The sequence below is a fragment of the Dasypus novemcinctus genome, chromosome 20, assembly GCF_030445035.2.
Source record: "Dasypus novemcinctus isolate mDasNov1 chromosome 20, mDasNov1.1.hap2, whole genome shotgun sequence".
In the NCBI taxonomy this organism is placed as follows: Eukaryota; Metazoa; Chordata; class Mammalia; order Cingulata; family Dasypodidae; genus Dasypus; species Dasypus novemcinctus.
In genome coordinates this window covers 14,172,467-14,193,034 of record NC_080692.1, presented here as the reverse complement: position 1 = coordinate 14,193,034, position 20,568 = coordinate 14,172,467, and the positions used below count along the sequence as shown (strand labels likewise).

The window sequence follows — 20,568 nt, the reverse complement described above, 5'->3', positions numbered from 1 at the left end:
ACAAAACAAAAATGCATATTTTGCTTGTCATAAAAATATTTCATAGATTAGTGAGAAATAAAAGTAGACCCCTTCCTCACAACCAATGCTATGATAAATTAATTACAGATTAAGAATTAAGTATAAAAAATGAAACCATAAAACAACCAGAGAAATGCAGGTGGGTATACAGAAAGTCTTTTTACAAAGAAAAGCATTGGTAGAAGAAACAATTGGAAATATAATAGACTTGACTATGTAAAAAGTCTAGTAGAATTGAAATTCAAGGAACAAATACAGAAAAATCGTAATACAGTAACAGATTTAAAACCAGAGTCCTTACATTAAGACTTGTTTGAGGGAAGTGGACTTGGTCCAGTGGATAGGGCATCTGCCTACCACATGGGAGGTCTGCGGTTCAAACCCCGGGCCTCCTTGACCCGTGTGGAGCTGACCCATGTGCAGTGCTGATGCGCGCAAGGAGTGCCGTGCCACGCAGGGGTGTCCCCCGCGTAGGGGAGCCCCACGTGCAAGGAGTGTACCCCGTAAGGAGAGCCGCCCAGCGTGAAAGAAAGTGCAGCCTGCCCAAGAATGGCACTGCACACACAGAGCACTGACACAGCAAGATGACACAACAAAAAGAAACACAGATTGCCGTGCCACTGACAACAACAGAGGTGAACAAAAGAACACGTAGCGAATGAACACAGAGAACAGACAACTGGGTCAGGGTGGGGGGAAGGGAGAGAAATAAATAAAAAAAAATAAATCTAAAAGATACATAGATCACAGAAAATGTTACATTAAAAAAAAAAGATGTTCCCATATACCACACTCCCCACTCCTTCTACATTAACAACTTCTTTCATTTTTTAAAAAAGATTTATTTTCCCCACCCCACCCCCACCCTGCTGTTTTTTTTTCTTTTACTGTCTGTCCATTTGCTGTGCTTCGCTTTGACTCTCCCCTTCATCTCTCTTTTGTTGCGTCATCATCTTGCTGCATGAATCACTTGTGCGGGCACTGGCTCACCATGCGGGCACTCATGAAGGCACTTGGTTCAACAAATATGCATTGGCTCACCATGCAGGCATGCTTTCTCTTCTTCTTTTTCACCAGGAGGTCCCAGGGATCGAACCTGGGTCCTCCCATATGGTAGGTGGAGGCCTTTTCACTTGAGCTACATTCATTTCCCAACAACTTCTTTCATTAATGTGGTACATTCATTGCACTTGATGAGTACATTTTGGAGCACTGCTACACAGCATGGATTATAGTTTACGTTGTAGTTATACTCTCTCCCAGTCCATTCAGTGTGTTATGACAGGATATATAATGTACAGCATCGTCCCTGCAATATCATTCAGGACAACTCCAAGTCCCGAAAATGCCACTATATCACACCTCTTTTTCCCTCTCCCTACCTTCACAACTCCTGTGGCCACTGTCTCCACATTAGTGATATTATTTCTTCCATTGCTAGAGTCACAATAATTCTGTAGTAGAATACCAGTAAGTCCACTCTAATCCAAATTTATTCCTCCATCCTGATGACCCTGGGATGGCGATGCCCACTCCACCTCTAAATTGAATGGGGGCTTAGATCCCATTTGGCTTTTCCTACTTGCAGTTGTAGACTCTCTTGGTTCCTTGGTGTGGTGGTTGACTATCCTCACCTCCTTGTTAGCTGACCTGGGTAAGTCTAACAAACTGGAGCATAGGTATTGCAACTCTGCTGAGGCTCAGGGCCCAGCTGGTACATGGGTAGTCCAGAGATTCAAGTCTTCTGAGCATACATCAACCCCAGCACCAACCACAGGTTCAGTAAAAGTGACAGAAGAGGCATGTGTAGAGAGGTCACATCTGTGTCCAACTCCATCACACGCAGGAGCACAAATTCCAAATTAGGGCCCACCAGCAAGGCACTGAATTCTAGAGCCATCTGCCATGACCATAGGACCTAGGTGTCTCTGTAGCCCTCAAGAGTACCACTACCTGGGGTTGTATCTACTTTGGCTGTCTCTGGGATCCTGCTGAGATGTGCATAAGCACAATCCCTCTGATAACCTCCTGACTCATTTTGAAGTCTCTTAGCTGTATAAGCTCATTTGTCTTTACCATTTCCCCCTTTTATCCAAGGTCTTTTTTCTAGTTACATCACTGACTGATGCTTGGTAGTAATCCCTTGGCAACAGGGAGGTTCATTCCCAGAAGTTACATCCCATGCTGAGGGGAAGGTAATGCATTTACATGCTGAGTTTGGCTTAGAGAGTGGCCACATTTGAGCAACATGGAGGCCCTCAGGAGGTAACTCTTAGGCACCCCACAGCTCTAGGCCTAGTTGAAATTTCAAGCACACAGGCTCATAAGCATAGTCATCAGTATCAAGGGCCGATTAGACCATCCTTCTTCACTGGGTCTTTGCCCTTGCACTTGGGGGATTGTTGCTGTTCCATTGGGGAATGTGACAGAGCCCCGCAGAAATGGAAATCAGCACTTGCTCAGTTGTCATGTGAAACTCTATCCACTATGTCAATACCCAATGAATATCTGAACATATCCATATACCCTATATGTATGCCCTGGAGAACTCCCTTCTACTCATATATCCCCCATCAATGACACCCCACACCATGCTCCTCCCCTGCCATAGTTGAACCCCTCTGAGATCCAAGACTTCCTCAAAAACGAAGTCTAATATATTGCCAAATTCAATTAATAGGAAAATGAAATAGTAATGATAGGTTTAAAGGTTAGAATAAAATACACAATAATTTAGAAAAACTAAAATAAAGTAAAAAATAAATTTGGGTATTAAAAAATGAAAAATATCATAAATTTTTTTTTATATTTTGCCTTTCATCACTGTAATAGGTGTTGCCCTGTATGTACAGTGGCAAAGCAATCTCTTTCATTTCTTCCTCAGTATCTACATCATTTTTAAAAAATTTTTATTTTATCTTCAAAAATGCTTTAGGTCACAGTAAAGTCTCATATAGAATATAGGGGACTCCCATATACCCAACATCAAACCCTTTTTCCCCTTCCCCAGCAATGATCTTTTTACATGTGGATGTTACATTTGCTACAACTGATGTACAGATATTGAAACATAGCTACTAACCATGGTTCCATTATGGTATACATTATGGTTTACATTTTAGACTATACACCTTTATAAATTTTCGGTGAAATTTAGTATGTCCTCTATCCATCATTGCACAATCATGCAGAACACTTCCATTGCTCCCCAGTTACCCCCTCTTCCATCTATTCTTTTCCTCTCTCCCTCTCCCCTCAGGGCCCACAGTGACACCAGGCTTCACTGCTTGAAGGACAAGATTGCTAGATACTTGCAACAATGCTGAGGGCTTGACACGGTAGTCTGTCCTCCCCCATTGGGAGCCACCCATGCTCTTGAGAGACAACTTCCCATCTGTTTGAGAATATCAGGCCTCCCCAGGATGGGGGTACAAAAACTTCCTGCTCATTGTGTGGGTCTCCACCCACTGATACAACACACTATGACAAGATGAGCACTCACACACTCCCTAGAAGCCTGCCCCAGGTGCACCCTGTGCCAGTTGCCTCCCATCAAATACCTTAACCCAGTAATCCTTCTTTATTATATTTTCTAAACAGTTTTCTCAACATTGTAGTTTTGACCACATACCTGACAATATCCCATGTTCACCTGCTCCCCCCCAACCCTCCCCTCAATTCCATGGACCATCTGACCCGTCCTCTAAACCCTAGCCCCCTCAAGCTGCAAAGCCCAACCCAATAGCATCCCTATGCCCCAGTCTTATCCCTTCACTGCACAACTACTTACCTCCACTTTATCATAGATTTCGCCCATGTGGGCATTGGCTCACAACCTTCCTCCCTCCCCCCCTCCCCCCATTTCCTGTAAGCCTATCTTCCAGTCTCTAGCTCTCTGAGACAGCTTGATTTACTTAATTCGTATCAGAGAGGTCATGTAGTATTTGTCCTTCAATGCCTGGCTTGCCTCACTCAACATAAGGTCCTCAAGATTCATTCATGTTATCCCATGTATTAGTACTGTATTCCTTCTTACAACTGAGTAGTACCCTGATATGAAATCCTGATATGAAATATCAATCCTGATATGAAATTTTAAAAAAAGGTGTATTTTATTTCTTTCTTTCTCCCCACCCCATTATTGTTTGCACTTGCTGTGTCTGTTCATTGTGTGCTTGTCTTCCTTTTAGGAGGTACCTGGAACCAAAACCAGGACCTCCTATGTGGGAAGGAGGTGCCTAATCACTTGAGTCACTCTCGCTCCCTGCTTTGTTGTGTCTCTCACTATGTTTCCCCCCTCATGTCTCTTGTTGCATCATTTTGTTGGGTCAGCCCATTGTTTCAGCTTACTGTCTTGCTTGTCTTCTTTAGGAGGCACCAGGAACCGAACCCAGGACCTCCCATGTAGTAGGGAGGAGCTCAATTGCTTGAGCCACATCTGCTTCCCTATTTAACTATTTTTTTAAAGATCAACGTAATTAATTAATAAATCCCCCCCCCCTTGTTGTTTGTGGTTGCTGCCTGCTCTCTGTGTCCATTTGCTGGGTGCACTCTGTTCTCCTTGTCTTCTCTTCAGGAGGCACCAGGAACTAAATCTGGGATCTCCCATGTGGAAGAGAGACACTCAATCACTTCAGCCACCTCAGCTCCCTGTTTGTTGTGTCCTCATTGTCTTTCCTCTTTGTGTCTCTTTGTTGTGTCATCTTGTTGTATCAACTTGCTCTGCCTGCCCACTGCACCAATTCACCTTCTCTAGGAGGCACCGGAACCAAACCCGGGGCCTCCCATGTGGTAGGCAGAAGCCCAATCGCTTGAGCCACATCCACTTCCCCCTATTTATCTTTTAAAATAAGCCTGTCTCTCATTATTGGCCAGTTCCATTCCTCTTCCTCTCTTTTTCCTCTAGAAGTAACCAAAACCCTGAAATTGGTGTGTATTATTCTCTTCTTCATGTTTATTTACCACATAAAAGACGATATGTAGTATTTTTCTCTTTTCCTGCATGACCAACTGATGCTATATATTCATTATGTAATGCTTCATTTAAAAAAAAAAGATTTATTTATTTATTTATTTCTCTCCCCTTCCCCCCCAATCTCGGTTGTCTTTTCTCTGTGTCTATTTGCTGCATCTTGTTTCTTTGTCCGCTTATGTTGTTGTCAGCAGCACGGGAATCTGTTGTTCTTTTTGTTGCATCATCTTGTTGTGTCAGCTCTCTGTGTGGGTGACGCCATTCTTAAGCAGGCTGCATTTTCTTTCACGCTGGGCGGCTCTCCTTACAGGGCGCACTCCTTGCGCGTGGGGCTCCCCTATGCGGGGGACACCCCTGCGTGGCACAGCACTCCTTGTGCGCATCAGCGCTGCGCATGGGCCAGCTCCACAAGGGTCGAGGAGGCCTGGGGTTTGAACTGCGGACCTCCCATGTGGTAGACGGATGCCTTAACCACTGGGCCAAGTCCGCTTCCCTCATTTTTTTATTCAACTAAATCTTATAAGATTTTCCCATGTTCATACCTGTAGCCCTAGATAATTACTTTTTGCTGCTGTGCAGTTGTCCATTGAGGGAACATGTAACTGTTCTACTGCTAGATGTGGGCTTTGTTTAACTTTAATTTATTTGAGAAGTTGTTGGTTTGCAGAAAGATCATGCAGAAAATGCAGAGCTCTTTATACCCACTCTCATTTTTAACATTTTGCATTAGTGGGGAGCCTCTGTTCCAAATGATGAGAGAATATTATCATAATTCTACTATTAACTCTGGTCCATAGTTTGTGTTGTAGAGGCCTACATTTTTTTTCCCATTTTGTTCTAGCCACATATATACCACTTAAAAATTTCCCTTTTAACCACATTCAGATATATAATTCAGTGGTATTAATTTCATTCACAATGTACTAATTTCATTCACCACTCTACATTACTAAAACTGTCTCTAAAAAACAGCTTTTAAGTTTTTGCTATTAAAATATGGCTGTAAATATACTTGTCCGGGTTTCTTTTTGCACATATGTGAAAATTCCTCTGGGAGTATATACCTAGGAATGAAACTGCTAGCTCACACCATAGTTTTATCTTTGATGCAAATTACTCTCCCAAATAGTTTTAATCCACTTACACTACTAATAGAGTATGAGGGTGTCAATTTCCTTATGTACTCATCAATGCTTGCAATTGTCTGCCTTTCAACTTTTTGTCAATCTGATGTGAAATTTTATTTTGCCTATTTTTTATGTCTTAGTTTGCCAGGGTTGCTATGACAAATTAAAAAAAATAGCATAAACAACACTAGAAGGTCAAAATCAAGTTCTCGACAGGCCACACTTTCCCCCAGCGTCTATGGTATTCTGCTGGTATCTTGCTTGCAACCCTTGAGGTTCCTTGCCTTGCTACTCTGCCCCCATCACATGATGATCTGCCTTATTTTCTGGTTTCCACTGACTTCTGGCTTCTACTTTTGTGTCCAATTTCCTTTCCTTATAAGAACTTCATCCATTTTGGAGTATGGCCTGCCCTCATTCAGTTTGGTCACACTTTAATAATAACATCTGCAAAGGTTCTGCTTGCAAGTGGGTCTACACCCACAGGAATGTGGATTAAGACTTGAACATGTCTTTTATGGGGGGCATGATTCAATCCCCAGCAGTAGCCAATGGGCTTTTACTCTTTCTTTTCTATTTGTTTATTTATGTAGTTGAGCCCTGACTTTGTAGTATGTACATAATGCATGTGTAATCTTGCCTGCTTTTTTCACTTACCATTATCTTGTCATAAACTCTCTTTGTTCATGTAACTTTTTACTATAGGTGTTCCATTACATAAATTTACTTACCCATATTTCAGATTATTTCTAGATTTTTGCTTTTATGCTTCTATAGTGAACATCCTTGTACATAAATTGTTGTCTCCATATTGTGTTATTTCCTTATCTACTTCTAGACAGATTTCCTGAAAATTTAAGTACTTCTAGTCAGTTTTCCTACAAAACTAAATAGAAGTTGATTTACTGGGTGAGAGTCTTAAAGGATGAATGTTTTTAAGAATGTTGATACATCTTGCCAGATTGTTTCTTAAAATTGTTTTGGACATCAAAATTAAAAAAATATTGTGTCAATATAATGTAAAATTTGCCACTTTAACCATTTGTAAGTGTACAATTCAGTGACATTAATTACATTTGCAATTTTATGTTACTATTATCATCATGCATTACAAAACCTTTTTCATCACTCCAAACAGAAACCCTATGCCTTGGAAACAACTCCCCATTTCCTCCTGTGGCAGTTGAGATTATTTTATGAATTTCAAAAAGAGGAAGATTATGTTTTTAGACTAATATATTCCTCTGGGTATGATACCCTTTGACTGCATTACATTTAGTTGAGGTCCTTTGATTAGATTACTTGATAAGTTGGCTTTAGGGCTTTTGATTGGACCACATAAGTGAGGTGTGACTCAGGTTGAGATCCCCGCTCCCCCTCCCCCCCTTTGCTGGGTCTGATACAAATCCAGAGATACACACAGGAAAAGGAAGCCATCATGTTTGATCCTTCCATGTAAAAGAAAGGATTGCTTAAGCACCAAGCTTCAAGAGGCTGACCCATGGAGTAGTTCAAGAGCAGATGGTGAGCTCGGAGGGGAAGGCTGAAACCTTGGCAGAGATAGGCCGCCATCTTGCTTCAAAACATGGCAGCTGACTTTGGTGAGAAAACCACCTCTTTGTTTTTTGTTTTATTTTTAAGTTTCCAAATTTATTTTTGCATACAGTCCTTTATAATAACCATTATTTTTTCTGACATAGAGAGTTTAGTCTTTTACATTCTCATAGGGCAAAATCAAAGCATCCTAGGTCCAACAGCCTTTGAGTATCAGATGATAGACAGAATGACATACTTTTCAATCTAAAGTTTCTAAAATACTCAAAAAATGTCTCAGAAAGCCTCCCATAAAGCAAAAGTGTGTGGAATTTCTGTTCTTATATTAGTTTATTGTAATATTTCACTCTGTTACATTCCCTCACACTAGATTGGAGTAAGTTCTCTGTAAGAAAAATTCTTTCTTGGCTGAATACTTTTCTACATCTTGTTTTCCAATTCAACGAATATGTGTGTGTGTGTGTGTGTGTGTGTACAATGGAATGTTATTGAGTTGTAAAAAGTAGGTGATCACTCAGATCATGATGCTTTGCATGTCCAGTTTTTACTTATCATTAAATGATTCAAAGAGTCTCATACTATTCAATGTCTGGAAAGAGATAGGACAATACATTTCTAAGAGTAAACTTTAATAAGGTTACTTTTCCAGAAAATATATTCAGTAAAGATGGTTGTGTAGGAACAAATTTGGCCTTAAAATTTTTAATCTTCAATGGTGTTGATCAGGATATTCCTTCTTTGGTGGGACAACTTCTTCAGTCTCCAGAATTATATCACCTGGGAATATTCTGGGGTTCCTTTCAACGATGGCGTATGGCTCTGCACTCACATGATATGTGAGATAATGAACAATCCCGGCAGGTGTAAGTATTTGAGTAAGAACAAAGTCACGGCGTCTGCATACTTTATAGAGCCTGCTCTTCCAGGGGGGACTTGTTCTGTAAAAACTTACTCCAGAACTCCTCCATAGGTCACACCTTCCACAGGGGCAACACTGGCTCTCGAGGGCTGAGCTTTGATCCCCCAGCCATCGCCTCCTCAGCTCTTGCAGCTGCTGCAACCGCAGCTTCTCCTCGGATGTATCCCAGCCGGTACCAAGGAAGAAGGACATGGCATGCACACTACCCAGAGTCTTGCCCCGGACACATGCTCCCATTCTTCCAGAAAGCTCCTCTTATGATGCCTCAGTCTGGATTTTTCACAGCCTTGGAACTGTAAGTTTTTGCCCCAAATAAGTCCCCTCTATAAAAGCCAATCCATTTCTGGTACTTCGCATCAGTGGCCCTTTGGCAAACTAAAACATCACCTCTCCCCTCGCCCCTAGTAAACTCTAATCTGCTTTCTGTCTCTATGAATTTGCTTATTATGGATATTTCATTTAGGTGGGAAAATAGAGTGTTTATCCTGTTGTGTCTGGCTTATTTTACTCAGTATTATGTCCTCAAGGTTCATCCATGTTATCACATACATCAGGACTTCATTCTTTTTACAACTCAATAACATTCCATTGTACACACACACATATTCATTTGTTGATGGACACATGGGTTGTTTCCATCTTTTGGTAATTATGCATAATGCTGCTGTGAACATTGGTGTGAAGATATTTGTCTGAGTCCCTGCTTTTAATCTGTTGGGGTATATACTTAGAAGTGAGATTGCCAGGTCTTATGGTAATTCTCTACTTAACTTTGTGAGGAGCTACCAATCTTTTCCATGGTGATGGGACCATTTTAAATTGCCACCAGCAATGAATGAGTGTTCTATTCTCTACATCTTCTTCAAAATTGTAATTTTCCTTTTTATAATAGTAGCCATTCTAGTGGGTATTAAATGGTATCTCATTGTGGATTTGATTTGCATTTCCCTAATGGTTAATGATGTTGAGCATCTTTTCATGTGCTTTTTGGCCATTTGTACATCTTGTTTGGAAAAATGTTTATTCAAGTCTTTTGTCCATTTTTAAACTGGGTTCTTTTTTTTAAAATTAATTAATTAATTAATTAAATCCCCACCCCTTCCCCGGTTGTCTGTTCTCTGTGTCTATTTGCTGCGTCTTGTTTCTTTGTCCGCTTCTCTTGTTGTCAGCAGCACGGGAAGTGTGGGCGGTGCCATTCCTGGGCAGGCTGCACTTTATTTTGCGCTGGGCGGCTCTCCTTACGGGGCGCTCTCCTTGGGCGTGGGGCTCCCCTACGCGGGGGACACCCCTGCGTGGCACGGCACTCCTTGCACATCAGCACTGCGCGTGGGCCAGCTCCACACGGGTCAAGGAGGCCCGGGGTTTGAACCGCGGACCTCCCATGTGGTAGACGGATGCCCTAACCACTGGGCCAAGTCCGTTTCCCTTAACTGGGTTCTTTATCCTTTTGCTGTTGAGTTGATGAATTTCTTTATATATTCTGGATATTAAACCCTTTTTGGATATGTGATTTCCAAATATTGTCTCCCAATGTGTAGGCTGTCATTTTACTTTCATGATAAAGTCCTCTGAGGCACAAAAGTTTCAAAATTTTGATGAGGTCCCATTTATCAATTTTTTTCTTTTGTAGCTTGTGCTTTGGGTATAAAGTCTAAGAAACCATTGCCTAAGACAAGGTCCTGAAGACACTTCCCCACATTTTCTTAAGAGTTTTATAGTTCTGGTTCTTATATTTAAGTATATGAACCATTTTGAGTTGATTTTTGTATATGGGGTGAGATAGGGGTCCACCTTCATTGCTTTGTATATTTTGAAGCTCATAATTAGATGAATAAATGTTTAGGATTATTATATCCTCTTGATGAATTGACCCCTTTGTCATTGTCAAATGACCTTCCTTATCCCTGGTGATGTCTTTGCTCTGAAGTCTAATGATGACTAGACGTTTCAAGTTTGCCTGAACTATGTAGAGCACAAACTTAGTTGCTGGATGCCAGCATACAACATTTCTAGATGGTCTCTTTCAAATTACACTAGCAATCTCTCATCATTTCCTTCTTGTTTACCTGCATTTTACATTTAGTAGATTTCTCTTTAACCACTAACCTGATGGCTATTATGGCAGTTTTTAAGATTATCTTTAGACTAAGGGACTTGTGCATTTGAGGACTTTCAGTAAAGCCAGTTCAGCTACCTTCAGGGCAACCCAGCTCTACCCCAAGCATCCAGGTTTCCTAGCCCTAGAACAATGCAGAGGCTAGGTTAACATTTGGGAATTTGTGTCTCTGTGTGTGTATGTGAATGTATGTGTGTATACATATATGATGTAGATAGATGAAAAAGAAATAAGGAAATGAGACTAAGGAAGTTCAGAAACATGGATAGATTAGGATTATAAAACTAGAACTAATTTAGATTGTCCTTTGATATTCTGATCCAAGAATTAGTGTCAGTGTGGTAAAAAAAAATTGTTTTATTTTACACATACCAAAGAATACTTTCTGGCATTCCCGTGATTCTGGTTCTAAGATAAGGTTGAAGCTTACCTTGGTAAAAAACTCACCATGGTAAAGAAGTTGTTTAGTCTGGATGGATTTGTTGAAGGACTGTAAATTTGGACAATCAAATGGTATCCATTTCCTTGTAAACACATTAGTCTTCCTTTAATAAACGACTTTCAAATAAGATAATTTTATCTAAGCTATCTAAGCTAATGTGCAAGTCTTTAAGTTTACAACCATCAGGCAATAAACTTATGGTTAAGTCTTGGCTTCCCCAGAATAGCTCTTTGGGATCCTTCAGATTTTTAAATAAACTAATTATTAAAGTTATCCTTGCCTCCCTATGTTTCTTCCAGTTCCAAGCATTCTCCTATATTTTCCTCAAGAAAAAGAAATATAAAAAAGATAGAAACAATCAAACACAACCCCATAACTAACCCCATTATTTTGAAATACCAGGGCAGTCTCTCAAAAACAGCAAGGCAGGGGGAGGGGGTGGGAAAGGGGGAAATAAATAAATACATCTTTAAAAAAAAAGCTAAATAAATCAGTGAAGACCTAAACAAATCGAAAGACATTCTGTGTTCACGGGTTAGAAGACTAAATATCGTGAAGATGTCAGTCCTACCCAAACTAATTTATGGATTCAATGCAATACCAGTTGAAGATCTAGCAAAATGTGATACACTGGGAAAATAGTCAGTATTTGAAAAACAATACCCATTATGCTATAATAAGTTGGTTCATTGTTCAGAAAGAAAGGAGTGTGCTGATTGACTGCTGATACTTTTGAAAGACCAATCTTAACTCTTTCTACTAGAAAGATGATAAACCTAACAGAAGCAAAATCCGTAAAAGCAGAGGTGAAATGATGGCAGAGTTTGTAAAAAGCAGAAAACACTTTTCCAGTGACCAACAATTTTACCATGGGGCTGTCTATCCTTCAGTAGCCCATCATAGAGCCCTCTGCTTGCAAAAAGTATGTTAATTATTGGATAGTGTCTTAGTTTGCCAAAGGGCTGCTGATGCAAAGTACCAGGAATGGATTGGCTTTTATGTTAGGAATTTTATTTTGGATAAAAACTTATAGTTCCAAGGCTATGAAATGTTCAGATCAAGGCACATTAGAGATGCTTTCTCACCAAAGTAGCTACTGTGGATCCTAGTGTCCTGCCACGTGGTGTGAGACAAGATGGCGCGTCTGCTGGCCCCTCTCTTCTTTCTCCTTGAACTCAGTTACAGCTGATCAGTCATCTCTCCCTGGGCCTTGCGTCAGGAAAGGAATGGAAGTAAAGAACATCGAAAGCATCTAATTAAATGTAATTGAAGGTATCTATCAAAGTTGACTTATTTTTTGCTGCAGGGCCCATGCAATAAAATCTTTATGATAATGGTATTATATAATGAAAAACCAAATGCAAATGAGGCAAACAGTAATTGAAGAAATACTGGCTAAAAGTTACCCAAATATGGTGAATAACATCAAATTACCGATAGTAAGAACTCAACAAACCTCAAGCAAGGTAAATACAATGTAAATACAAGGTAAATACAAATTCCAAGACCTGTCATATTCAATTGTTGAAAACCAAAGATAAAGGAGAATGTTAAAGATAAACCAGGAAAAAATGGAAAACATTATGTACAAGGGAAAAAAAATAACAACTGACTTCTATCAGAAACAATGAATGTAAGCTAGTGACAGTAGATGACATCTTTAAAGAGCTAAAAGAAAAAAAAAAAGTAAAGTAGATGTGGCAGGCTGAAAAATGTCCTTTAACATATCTATGTCCTAATGTACTGATTCCTGGAGCCTGTGAATGATGTTACCTCATATGCAAAAAAAAAAAAAAAAAAAAAAAAAAAAAGGGAAAAGAGGAAGAAGAAGAAAAGAAGGGAAAGGGAAAAGAAAAAGGAAAAAGGTCTTTACAAATGTGATTAAGTTAAGGTTATTGAGATGGGAAACTTTTCCTGGATCATTCAGGTGGGTCCTAAATGCAGTCACATATGTAAGTCACGTAAGGGAGAAGCAGAGGGAGATTTTACACAGACAGACGAGGAGAAGACAATGTGACCATGGAGAGGACTGGAGTGACACAACCACCACCAAGGACTGTCAGCAGCCACCAGGAGCTGGGGAAGGCGAGGAGTGTGTTCTACTCTAGAGCCTCTAGAGCGAGAGTGTCCCTGCTGACACTTGGGTTTCAGTCCAGTGATACTGATTTAGGACTTCGGACCTCCAGACTGTGAGATAACAGATTTCTTTTGTTTAAGCAACCAAGTGTGTGGTAATATGTTATAATACACAAGACTATAGTGGGGAAAGTACTCAATGAAACTTCAACACCTTGTTGTGCCAGAAATATAAAAATACATCCAGCAATGTATAAGAATATAACACATCATGACCGGGTGGGGTTTATCCAGGGAGTACAAGGTTGGTTTAACATTTAAAAACCAATTAATATTATCCACAAAATAATAAAGGAGAAAAAGCATACAGTCTCAGTAGAAGCAGTAGAAGCATTGGGAAAAAAATTAAACCCCCATTTATGAGAAAAAATTCCTCAAGAAACTAGGAAGTGTGGGAAGCTTCCTCAGCCTGATAAAGGGCATCAACAAAGATCTTGCATCATGGATATTGGTGACAAATGAATCTTTTCCCCACTAAATCTGGTAACAGGAAAAGGATGTTTGTTCTCATTATGTCTATTCCACATTGTACTGGAGGTCCTAGCCAGTGTACAAAGAAGCAAAGGAAAAGCAATTAAAAGCATAAAGATTATAAACAAGAAGTAAAAATTGTTTTTATTAACAAATAACGTCATGCTTAAGCAGAAAACCCTAAGAAATAAACCTATTAGAACTAATAAGTAAATTAAGTGAAGTAGTAGGGTACAAGGTCAATATACAAAGATTAATTATATTTGAAACATACTAGTACCAAACAGATGGAAAAGAAATTAAAAATCAATTGCCTGAACCATTTGTTCTCAGGCTAAAGGCAAAAGGAACTCTAAACAAGCAATGAATTCTAGTTAGTAGTTCTTTATATCATAGAAGCAAGAGTTAGCAATTATAAACTTCATTCTGCTTAATCTAAGATTGAAGATATGCATAAATTTATTGTGGATAGACAGAACAAGGTTTTTCCTCTGTTGGAATAGGGAGGGACAGAATGATTCTTATGGTGTTGGTCTGGAATTGGGTTTTTAACATATAGATCGATATGTAGATTTGAAATGCATATATTGGTATATACATTTATCTAAAGCATATGTTTCCTAGCTCTATCCATCTAGAAGCAATGATATCCTGGTAACAATGAACATACCCAATGCTCAGATCTTGGTTTCTGAATACCATTTTCCACTAAAAGGAAGCAGTGCTCTTTGGAAAAATGGCTGATTCCAGGTCAAGAGCAGGGAAAGTATATGATCAGCCTAAAGCATCTTGTTTGCCAGAAAGTAAGGAAGTGCTCAAAGAAGGATGGGAACATGCCCAAGAAAACAGATGCCAGCTTGAACGAGCTTGCACTGACCAAGTCCAGGGCAATCTGAACATCAATATTTAGTTAGAGTAAAGGATTATATTTCATTAAGTAAAATAAGAATCCATTAAGTCCATACTGATATAGGTACAATAAATAAAGGAGAAAGGAAAGTAAATGTCCAATGGCGAAATCTGGCAGATTACCATTTTCATCAAGTGATCCAAGTTAACGTCACCAGTAATGGGACAAAAATGCACCATGTGCTGAAAGGCTGATGTCTGCTATAGTTTTGATCATATTTCCTGGCAAAAAATGTCCTTGCCTAAACTTCATTTTTGTTTATTTTTATAATTACTTTTAATTTATTTTATATACATAAATGTATATAAAGAAAATTTAAAATATATAAAACTATATATGAATAAAATATCTATGGATGTATCAAAGTGATCATGTAGGTGTTTTTTTCTTAGTGTAAATCTTTAAAAAATTTTTTTTCTTAACTATCCTTTCTTTCCTTGCTTTCCCTTCACATCAGGACCCCATTCTCTGTGTTAACAATTTAATAATTCTCCTCTCATATTTTTTCCATAGTCATATAACCTTAAACAGACCTATAAATGAATATAGGTGTATTGTAGCTTTTCTAACCAAGACTGGATGTAATCTGTACAAGAAAAAGATAGATATATGTGATACATAAAATTAAAACTTTTGTTTTACAAAAGGTAGCACAAACACAATATTTCTTATGTATGGACAAACAAAACTGAAAAAATGACACAACCCAACTGAAAAAATGGACAAATAATGCAAATGCAAAAAATCACAGAAGAGCAAATCCAAAAGCACAGAAAATAGATGAAGATGTTGCAGTTTACAAGCAAATTAGGGAAATGCAAATTTTACTGGCAATAATGACGTAGTACTTTATACCCATCAGACTGACAAAAATGGAAAACAACTGTATTGTTTGTGGGAATATGAGGGAATATGCTCTCTTAATCACTATTGTCAGAATTGCAAAGAGCCTTTTTGGAAAGCAATGTGCTAAGAGTTACCCAGCACTTTCTCCCATGAATATATGTCTTATGGAAATAAAAGCAAATATGCAAAGGTATGTATTACTACATTGTTGGTGGTAGCCAAGAACTGGAAACACATAGAATTCCCATTAAAGGGGGATGGTTAAAAAAGTTCTGAATCTTTACCATAGAATATTATGCTGCCACTAAAATGAATGAACTAAAAATTTACCAGATGACTTGGAGGGATTTCCATTAGAAACATGTATTCATCAAAGTGTGCAGAATGTTTTCATTTTTGTAAAAGAGGAAATCCCACATATCTTGATTTGTCCATACAAGATTTCTTGTCCTGTGTCTCTATTTCCTCCTATTCTTAAATAAATTTTTTTAAAAAAGATACTTAGATTACACAAAATGTTACACACAAAACTATAAGGGATTCCCATATGTCCCACTCCCCACACCTCCAACCCTTCCCCACATCAATGACTTCTTTCATTAGTGTAGTACATTCATTACATTTAATGAACATATTTTGAAGCACTGCTACACAGCATGGATTATAGTCTACATTGTAGTTTACACTCTGTCCCACTCAATTCTGTTGGTTAGGCAGGATCTATACTGGCCTGTATCTGTCATTGTAATGGCATTCAGGACAACTCCAAGTACTGAAAATGCCCTCATTTACACCTCTTCATCCCTTTCCCTGCCTTCAGCACCTCCACTGGCCACTGTCTCCGCATCAATGATATAATTTCTTCCATTGCTAGAATCATAATAAGTCTATAGTAGAATACCAGTAAATTCACTCTATTCTATATTTTATCCCTCAATCTTGAGGATTCTGGAATGGTGATGCCCACTCCACCTCTAATTGAGACGGGGTCTTGATCCCATATGGCTGATAGATGGGCCTCTCTTGCTGGCTCTCTTGGTGTGGTGAGGACCTCTTTGTTGGTTGTCCGGGGTGAGTCCAATGAACTGGAGAGAAGGTTTTGCAACTCCACTGAATCTCAGGGCCCAGGTGGATACATGGACAGCCCAGAGATTCAAGTTTCTTGTACATGCACCTACCAACTCCAGCACCAACTATAGGTTCAAATAGAAGGCACAGAAGAGGCATGTGTAGAGAAGTCACACTTAGGAGCACAAACTCCGAAGTAGGGCCCACTGGCAAGACACCAAATTCGAGAGCTATCTGTCATGACTGTGGGACCTGGGTAACTTCAGAGCCCTCAGGAGCCCCACTGTTTGGGGGTAGTATCTACTTTGGCAGTCTGTGAGATCCTGCTGAGACATGCATAAACATTACCTCTGGGATGACCTTTCAACTCACTCTGAAGTCTCTTAGGGATATAAACTCATTTGTCTTTACTTTCCCCCCCTTTTATTCAAGGTCTTTTTCCAGTTGCATTACAACCTAGTCCTTGGTAGTAATCCCTCGGTGCAAGGGAGGCTCATCCTTGGGAGTCATGTCCCATTCCAGGGGAAAGGTAACGCACTTAAATGCTGAGTTTAGCTTAGAGATAGACCACATTTGAGCAACATGAAGGCTCTCAGGAGGTAACACTTAGGTACAATATGACACTAGGCTAAGTTGAAATTTCAGGAGCAAAGTCTCTTAAGCATAATAGTCAATATCAAAGGCACATCAATGGACCATCCTTCTTCACTAGCTATTGCCCTGCACTTAGGGGGTTGATGCTGTTCCATTAGAGAGTGTGGCAGAGCTCTCCAGGATGGGAATTCAATATTCTTTTGATTATCGTGTGAATCTCCACCCACTGTGGCAATGATCCGTAAACATTTGAACACATTTCTGTACCTTATATGTATGTCTAGGTGAATTTCCTCCCATGTATCCCCCATCACTGACACCCTGCACCAATGATCCTCCCCTGCCACAGTTGTAACCCTTCTGTGGTACAAAACTTCTTAAAAAATGAAGCCAATAATATCAACAAATACAATTAATAGGAAAAAGAAATGATGATAGGTTTAAACATAAATAAAATACATAAAAATTTAGAAAAATGAAAACTAAGAAAAAATTTAAAAATTGTGATATTAAAAAAATGAAAAATATTAAAAAATTAATATTTTATCTTTTATCACTGTAATATCTGTTGTCCTGTATGTATAGTGATATTTTTTTCCCACTTCTTCCCCAGTGTCTTCCTTTTTTTCATTTTGTCATCAAAGAAGTTTTAGGTCACAGTAAATTGACATGCAGAACACACGGAACTCCCATATACCCAATATCCTCCCCTTTATCCCCCTTCTCACATCAATAACCTTTTTATATGTGGATGGTACATTTGTTACAACTCATGCACAAATGTTGAAATGTAGCCACTAACCATGGTCGGTGGTTTACATTATGGTCTATACTCTAGACCATAAACTTTATAAATTTTTGATGAAATTCAACATGACCTATATCCATCATTGCAAGATCATGCAGAGCACTTCGATTGGTCCCTAAATACCCCCTCTTCCATCCACATCTACTCTATTCCTCCCTCCCCCTTCCCTCAGGGCCCCTGGTGGCCACCAGTCTTCAGTCCTTGAAGGACAAGATTCACAGTTACTTGCAACAACACTGAGGGCTTGACACACTGGTCTGTCCTCCCCTGTTAGGAACTGCCCATGCTCTCAAGAGAAACCCACAGCTCTGAGAACATATTGGGCCTTCCCAGGATGCGAGTCCAACTCCTTCTCACTCATTATGTGGGTCTTCACTGATACAACATACTATGTCAAAATGATCACTTGCACATTCTCTATAAGACTGCCCCAGGTGTGCCCTGTCCCAAATGCCTCCTCCCTTCCAACACCCTAAACCAGTAGCCCTTTGCAGCAGTTTGATATTATTGACGAATTCCAAAAAGAAATATTGGATTATGTTTGTGAACTGATCTTTTCCTCTGGGCATATTAGATGATATTGGATTCATAAGTTTCCTTGATTAAGTAATCATGTAAACCTCTTGTGCCAGTAGGGCTTTGAATCCCCACCCTTTGGTGGGTGGGGACTCACAGATAAAAGGCATAGCAAAGGACAGAGTTGAGGGCTTTTAATGTTGGAGTTTTGATGTTGGAGTTTGATGCTGAAGCTGGAGCCCCAGGGAGAGAGAGACAGAGCCAACTGCCTGATAGTTCACAGCTGACCTTGTGGAGAGAGCAAAGCCTAGAGAGCCTCACAGTCTATAGCTGATCTTGTGGAGAAAAGAGAGGAGGTGAGCGCAGAGGAACCCAGGAAGCCTGAACCCTAGCAGACATCTGCAGACATCTTGCTCCAACACATGAAAATAGACTTTGGTGAGGGAAGTAAATTATGCTTTATGGCCTGGTATCTGTAAGCTCCTACCCCAAATAAATACCCTTTATAAAAACTACCCAATTTCTGGTAGTTTGCATCAGCACCCTTTTAGCTGACTAATACACCCTTCCTTTTCATATTGCCAAAAGAGCTTTCCCAACATTGTAGTTTCAACCACATACCCACCAATCCCCAGTGTTCACCTTCTCCCTCCCCCAACCCTACCCCAGTTGCATGGACTGTCCAACCCACCTGACCCACCTTACCCCCCATCAACCTTGCACTACCCAACCCAATAGTATCACTACACCCCTGTTGTATCCCTTCACTGCACAACTACTCACTAACACCTTATCATAGATTTTGCCCATATGGTTGTTGTCTCACAACCTTCTCTCTATTTCCTGTAAGCGTACCTTCCAGACTCTAGCTCTCTAAGTCTGCTCAATTTGCTTAAATCCTATCAGTGAAGTCATGTAATATTTGTCCTTCAATGCCTGGCTTGCTTCACTCAACATGAGGTCCTCAAGAGTCATCCATGTTATCCTGTGTGTTAACACTGTATTCCTTCTTACAGCTGAGTAATATTCCATTGTATGTATATACCACATTTTGTTTATCCATTCATCTGTTGATGGGCATTTGGGTTGATTCAAACTTTTCGCAATCATGAATAATGCTGCAGTGAACACTGGTGTGCATATACCTGTTCATGTCTTTGCTTTCAATTCTTCTGGGTATATACCCAGCAGTGGAATTGCTGAATCATATGGCACATCTATAGTTAGTTTTTTGAGAAACCACCAAACTGTCCTCCACAATGGCTGGACAATTCTACATTCCCACCAGCAGCAGATGAGGGGTTCCCAATTCTCCACTTTCTCTCCAATACTTGTAGTGCTCTGTTTCTTTAATGGCTGTGAGTCTAATGGGTGTAAGATGATATCTCACTGTAGTTTTGATTTGCATTTCCCTAAAAGCTAGTGATGTTGAGCATCTTTACAAGTGCTTTTTAGCCATTTGTATTTCTTCTTTGGAGAAATGTCTGTTCAAATCACTTGCCCATTTATCAAATGGGTTGTCTTTTATTTTCGAGATACAGGATTTCTTTATATATGCTGGATATTAAGTTCCTATCAGATATGGTCACCAAATATTTTCTCCCATTGGGTGTTTTTATCAGGAAAGGTTGTTGTATTTTGTTGAATGCTTTTTCTGCATCTATAGAGATGATCATGTGGTTTTTTTCTTTCAATCTGTTAATGTGGTATATTACATTGATTGATTTTCTTATGCTGAACCATCTTTGCATACCAGGGATGAAATCACCCTGGTCATGGTGTATAATTCATTTGATGTGTTGTTGAATATGATTAGAAAGTATTTTGTTGAGGATTTTAGCATCTAGGTTCATTAGAGAGATTGGTTTGTAATTTTCCTTTCTTGTAGTGTCTTTGTTTGACTTTGATATTAAGGTAATGCTGGCATCATACAACTGAGTTAGGCAATGTTCCTTCTATTTTTTTGAAGAGTTTAAACAGGACTGGTGTTAGTTCTTTCTGGAATGTTTAGTAGAATTCACCTATGAAGCCATCAGCCATCAGCTCTTCTTAGTTGGGAGGTTTTTGA

At 39.5% G+C, this 20,568-nt stretch overlaps 1 protein-coding gene and 1 pseudogene across 2 annotated transcripts in view; one reads left to right on the top strand and one right to left on the bottom strand.

The window, feature by feature from the left end:
* Positions 1 to 20,568, top strand: part of PFKFB3 (6-phosphofructo-2-kinase/fructose-2,6-biphosphatase 3) — a 376,565-nt gene that overhangs the window by 283,266 nt on the left and 72,731 nt on the right. The gene's annotated exons all lie outside the window — the stretch shown is intronic.
* On the bottom strand, positions 8,384 to 8,830 carry LOC101416011 (NADH dehydrogenase [ubiquinone] 1 beta subcomplex subunit 6 pseudogene; annotated as a pseudogene).